Below are 7,010 nucleotides of genomic sequence, written 5' to 3'. Positions count from 1 at the left end.
ACCTAAAAAGTCATAAGTAAATAATAGATTTCCTTGATAATTCAATTAACTCTCTTGCGTGAAATAGAGATAGAGTTGTTTGTGAATATCTTTGTGAATAACGTAGATTTTAACTCTTTTTTTCTTTTTATGAATATTTCCCATGCATGTGAATCGTCCAAAATGCCCTTAGTTGTTAAAACAACTTTCTTCCCCTTAGAATTTAGTTTAGATGTTAACATTAGGATTTAGACTTGTATAGACAACTTAGATTAGCATTTAAGATTAGTTCCCTATTGCATTCTTTTTCTTTTCAACTCTTTAAAACATTAATAAAAGGAAGATGCGAATCACATTAAGCAAGTGATAGAGAAATGAGTGGGATTCATTCCCTAATCTATTTCTCAATCACTTAGTGGCATAGAAACGAGTGGGATTCATTCCCTAATCTGTTTCTCGGTCGCTACTTAATGGGAGAGAAACGAGTGGGATTCATTCTCTAATCTGTTTCTCAAACATTAATTAATGGGAGAGAAATGAGTGAGATTCATTCTCTAATCTGTTTCTCAAACATTACATAATGGGATAGAAGTGAGTGGGATTCATTCTCTAATCTGCTTCTCGATCATTATACATTTTATGTGATTCGAATCGTGAAGTAAATTCCCTTAAAAAACACACAACCAAAAACACTTTAAAACATCTAACAATGGTTCAGACTAAAGCAAAGTAGAGAAAGTGGTGAGTGGCCCGGTATTGGGAACTGTTCACCACTCATCTACGCTAAAAGACACAAACCAATCATTTCTTTTCCTTTTGCCTCGTTGGCACCTAAGGGCAATGTCATTTCCGTTCGTACGCATCGTAGGCGATCCCTTATGCAAGAACGTGAACGTTGACTCCGCCCAACTAAAAAACACAAAAACAAACAGAAAATCGTTAGCCGAGCTACGGTAACTCTGATTCCTGAAAAGGATACGTAGGCAGCGGGGTAGGGCCCGTGCGAGTACAATTCTTTATTTTCCCTACATTTTGCATTCATTTCGCATTTAGACATAGACATAGTTACACACCCTTTAGATAGAAACAAACATAGGTGGATACCATCGAGTACGATGGGCGTGAGGGGTGCTAATACCTTCCCCTCGCGTAACCGACTCCCGTACCTTGATTCTCTGGTCGCAAGACCCTGTTCCTTCCTTTGTAGGTTATCCGGTATTCCTTTCCCTTATGGGATAAATATATTGGTGGCGACTCTGTTCATTTTTCGCGAGCGTGCGACATTCTTTAACAAATCTAAACTCTAAGATCCTTGAAACATTGCACACACATTTCACTTCATGCATTGCATATACATTTCATACATTGCATTCATATACATTGCATATACATTTCATACATTGCATACACATGGCATCCAGTCATACACATTGCATAACAGGTTCGCATGACGGATTTCTCATCTTCTCGCTGTTTATTTCAGTCAGAAGAGATGGAATCCGAAATGAGCATCAAGAATCTCGAAGCACAGAATGCCCAAGTTCAAGTGGCAATTCTGGAACTGGCAAAGGGGCGGCAAGAACTGAAAGCCCTGATAATCAAGAAGAAAAAGAAGCCTAAAGGATCTGTAGGCGTGAGTCACCTGAAAAGGAAGATCAAAATCCCAGTCAAAAAGTTCAAAAAGCCACCGATCCCTGAAACAGTCGGTGATGATGAACAAGAAGACAATCAAAGCAACCAGGGTTCTGCTAAACCCTCTCTCTCTTCAAATGAAGAAAATGATCATTCTGGAGACGAACCGGATGATGAAAAATACCAACAGCTGGAAGACCGTATGAAAGCTATGGAGATACAAAAAATACCTGGCTTAGATTTCAATGATCTGGGGCTCATCTCGGATGTTGTTATCCCTCCAAAATTCAAAGTTCCTGTCTTTGCAAAATATGATGGAGTTTCTTGCCCGAAACTACATCTGAGATCCTATGTGAGGAAGATACAACCTCATACAACGGATAACAAATTGTGGATTCACTTCTTCCAAGAAAGTCTGTCGGGTACACAACTCGAGTGGTACTACCAGCTGGAAAATACCAAGGTTCATACTTGGGAAGAATTAGCTGCTGCTTTTTACAAACAATACCAATACAATGCTAATCTTGCGCCAACCCGTACTCAACTAAGGGGCATGTCTATGGGACCAAAAGAAAGTTTCAAAGGATATGCACAAAAGTGGAGAGATATGGCTGGAAGGGTTCAACCACCCTTATCTGATCGCGAACTAGTTGACATGTTCATGGGCACTTTAACTGGCCCTTTCTATAGCCATTTGCTGGGAAGTTCATCATCAGGTTTCACTGACCTGATACTGACCGGAGAACGTGTCGAAAGTGGCATTCAAAATGGAAAAATTCAAATAGGTTCCTCCTCTGGTACTACAAAAAGGCCCATCAGCGGGAGAAATGAGGTCAATGCAACACAAATTCAGAAAAGTCGCAAAAGTGAGCAGCATCAATCTGTAGGGGCAGTTCTGATCTCCGCATCTGCACCTCAAAAAGATCAACAGCCAAAATATACGCATCGACCAGATGCACCAAGAAGAAATTTCACCAGAATCAACATGCCAATCTCTCAGGCATTGCAGCACTTGCTAAAAGCAGATCTGATCACCTTAAGAGATCCTCCAAGGAATGTCAACACTTCCTCTCCGAATTATCGCCCTGATGCGACATGTGCCTATCACTCAAACTGTCCAGGACATGACGCAGATCACTGCTGGGCCCTGAAAAATAAAGTACAAGATATGATAGATGCTGGGGAAATTGAGTTTGATCCTCCAGAAACTCCAAATGTCATCACTGCACCTATGCCAAAGCATGACAAAACTGTCAACGCTATCCTGGACACTGTTTACATCTATGATGTGAACGAATTATCAACTTCACTCTGCGAAGTCAAAGGAAAGCTAATCCGAGCTGGTTACTTCCCAGGATGTGACCCCGACTGCTTTTATTGCTCCTGTCTGCCCAATGGTTGTGAAAATCTGAGGATGGGAATTCAAAAATGGATGGATCGCCGTATCATTATGTTTGAGAGGCTCCCTTCTATGGACGTGCTGTGCAAAGTCTTTGCAAACGGGATGAGAATAGAGGATGCCTCAGTGATCTCCAGCTTACCATTCAAAATCTCTGCCAAGGCTCCATTCAAAATTTCTGCTACACTCAAAGTGGCATCAGTAGTCATTGCTAGTCCAACTCCATTTCCATACTCCTCAGACAAAGCTGTCCCATGGGGATACGACACTAATGTTTACATTCATGGAGTTAAGCAGGGTACCTCGACTGAAGAGACCGCAAAGTTAACTACTCCAACTGTGGGTAATATTGTGGGTACCAGCAAGATCACGAGAAGTGGAAGAATCTTTTCACCGGAAATTTCTCCAAATGTTGCTGCTGGTCCAGTCCGAGTCCCAGTTCCTAATCAAAATGTCAACGCTCGAGGCAAAGAGCCACAAGTTGAACAAGTTCAAACCCCGGTGGAGATCACTGCTGAGGATCTATCAAAGCAAGAAATGGAGGAAATATTGAAAATCATCTACAAGAGTGATTACAATATTGTTGAGCAACTGGGGCACACTGCTTCAAAAATCTCAATGCTATCTCTGCTAAAATATTCAGAAGCTCATGCCAAAGCCCTGATGAAGTTCCTAAAAGCTGCGCACGTACCTCAAGAGATCTCAGTCGACCAATTTGAGAATTGTGTTGCCAATCTAACCGTGAGCAATGGTCTCGGTTTCTCTGATATGGATCTAACCCCTGCTGGGAAAAATCACAACAAAGCCTTACATATCTCCATTGAATGTAATGGCACCACTCTATCTCATGTGCTAGTAGATAACGGTTCTTCTCTGAACGTGTTACCGAAAACAGTACTAGAAAAGCTTGACTTCGAAGGAATTGTGTTACAACCAAGCGATGTTGTGGTAAGAGCCTTTGACGGGTCAACCAGAACGATATACGGAAAAGTGAATCTCCCAATCAGAGTGGGTTCTCAAATCTTTGATTCTATCTTTTACGTAATGGAAATTCACCCAGCCTACTCCTGTTTACTTGGACGCCCTTGGATACATGGGGAAAACGCTGTAACTTCTACCCTGCATCAGAAGTTAAAATATCCAGTAAAAGGAAAGATTGTCACAGTCTATGGCGAAGAGGAATATGTGGTTAGTCACCTAAGCAATTCCAAATATGTCGAGTTGGAGGACGAATTCATCGAAACTCCATGCCAATCATTTGAGGTGGTCTCTCCAGATGTCTCTACCACCAAGCATATTCCTGCTACTCCAACTACAACTATGGCTTCTCTCAAAGATGCCAAAGCCATGATTGAACAGGGTGATTGCACAGTATGGGGACAGCTTCCCGATATACCCTACAAATCTGACAAGCTAGGTCTGGGCTATGATAGTGAAAATCAAAAGAATGATCAAAGTCCTCGTTCTGAAGGATTAATGTCACACTTCGTCAGCCAAGAAGTAAACGCTATTGAAGATGAAGGAGTGTTCTTGAACCATATCATTCAGCCATATCCAGATGAAATTCCACCCATTTCCATGGGAATGTGGGATGCTGTGGGAGAACCAAACGGCGGGTATAATTATCAGTATGCCGAACCTCAGAATTCTTATATTGCTATGGAGGACCTTACCCCGACTGGATGGGGTGATGAAGTTGGAAATGATCAAATTTTCACAAGTCCCACCACTGAGCAATATCAAAATCCACCCAAAGAAGTATGGGACACGCTAGGAGAACCCAGCGGCAAATATGACTATATGGTGAAATATTCCGCTCCTCCGAGCTCACAAATTGCCATGGAGGACATTGTCCCAACTGGATGGGATGAACATTACGATGACAATTTCGCTCTTGAAAAAGCCAGGGAAATACCAAATAACGAGGGTTGCTTTCTGTCAGCATACACTCCTCATCAAGATGCACAAGTCTCTATTCAAGACATCATCCCGACTTCATGGGACGGCCTTATCGAGCATCTCGCTCAGCCAACAGAGATATCTCAGCCTGGGCTCTCGTATCCAGCAGAGTATATCCCTTATCCCGAAGGATCACCGGCTCATTTTCCCACTAATGAAATCAATGCTGTGGGAGATGAAAAAGACAACTGCAACTGGAACAGCTGGGTACCCCCTGCTCACAACAGTGGATTGAACAACTGGAAAGCTGAGGATGTGATCTCCTTTGACCAGGAGTAAATGCCATTTCCTGTTTTCTTTGTGTATATTGTGCAAAGATAAAAGTGGTTCCTGAACAATCGAACCATGAGCTTGAAAGACATGTGCCTTAGCACCCCGGTCCTTCTATAAGGGCTTATCATATCATGATCATGTGCATTCAATAAAATCATGGGACGCTTGCATATTTAAATTTTGTGATCCTTTTTCCTTCTTTCTTCGCTTTCTAATAGCTATGTTTTTTTCTTCACACATACTCACATAATTAACATGCAGATTCACATACACTCTGGATCCAGTCAACAACGATTCTGCTATTGCCCGTCATGACTTTGAAAATCCGATCTACCAAACTGAGGACGAAAGTGAGGAAGATTGTGAAGTGCCAAGAGAACTTGCAAGGCTGCTAGAACAAGAAGACAAGGCCATACAGCCTCACGAAGAGCCAATTGAGGTCATCAACTTGGGCAGCAACGAAGAAAAGAAAGAAGTCAAAATAGGGGCTGATTTAGAACACAGCGTCAAGCAAAGACTGATTCAAATGCTGCGAGACTACGTCGAGATATTCGCCTGGTCCTATGAGGACATGCCAGGCCTTGACACGGACATCGTAGTTCATCGCCTACCAATCAAAGAAGGTAGCACTCCAGTCAAACAGAAACTACGAAGGAGTAGGCCTGATATGTCAAAAAAGATCAAAGACGAGGTTGAAAAACAGTTCAATGCCGGATTCCTAAAAGTTGTAAGTTATCCTCCTTGGATAGCTAACATCGTCCCTGTACCTAAAAAAGACGGGAAAGTCAGAATGTGCGTGGACTACAGAGATCTGAACCGGGCAAGTCCCAAAGATGATTTCCCTTTACCACACATCGATGTACTGGTTGACAATACCGCACAATGCAAGGTATTCTCCTTTATGGACGGATTCTCAGGGTACAATCAAATCAAGATGGCACCCGAAGACATGGAAAAAACAACCTTCACAACACCCTGGGGAACCTTTTGTTACAAAGTAATGCCCTTTGGTCTGAAAAACGCAGGAGCAACCTACCAACGTGCAATGGTAGCGCTATTTCATGATATGATTCATCAAGAAATAGAGGTGTATGTCGATGACATGATCCAACACCGAAGAAGAACATTTGGGTCATTTACACAAGTTGTTTGACAGACTCAAGAAATACAAGTTGCGACTGAACCCAAATAAGTGTACTTTTGGAGTAAGATCCGGCAAACTCTTAGGTTTCATCGTCAGCAGCAAAGGTATTGAGGTTGATCCCGCCAAGGTTAAAGCCATTCAAGAAATGCCTATACCTCGTACCGAGAAACAAGTCAGAGGATTCTTGGGACGTCTGAATTACATCGCCCGATTTATTGCCCACATGACTACTACTTGTGTGCCGATCTTCAAACTGTTGAAGAAAGATCAAGTGGAAAGGTGGAATGACAAATGCCAGTTAGCCTTTGACAAAATCAAAGAATATCTCCAAAAACCTCCAATCTTGTTGCCACCTATGGAAGGCAGACCTCTGATAATGTACCTAACTGTGCTAGAAGACTCGATGGGGTGTGTACTAGGGCAACACGACGAATCCGGCCGAAAGGAGCACGCAATCTACTATCTTAGCAAAAAGTTTACCGATTGTGAAACAAGATACTCACTACTCGAAAAAACTTGTTGTGCCTTAGCTTGGGCAGCTCGCCGACTAAGACAGTACATGCTAAATCACACCACTTTCCTAATCTCCAAGATGGATCCCATCAAATACGTGTTCGAAAAACC

Source organism: Vicia villosa, linkage group LG3 (assembly GCF_029867415.1).
Source record: "Vicia villosa cultivar HV-30 ecotype Madison, WI linkage group LG3, Vvil1.0, whole genome shotgun sequence".
Taxonomy (NCBI): domain Eukaryota; kingdom Viridiplantae; phylum Streptophyta; class Magnoliopsida; order Fabales; family Fabaceae; genus Vicia; species Vicia villosa.
The sequence above is the reverse complement of the archived record's forward strand: the minus strand, read 5'-3'. Positions refer to the sequence as shown.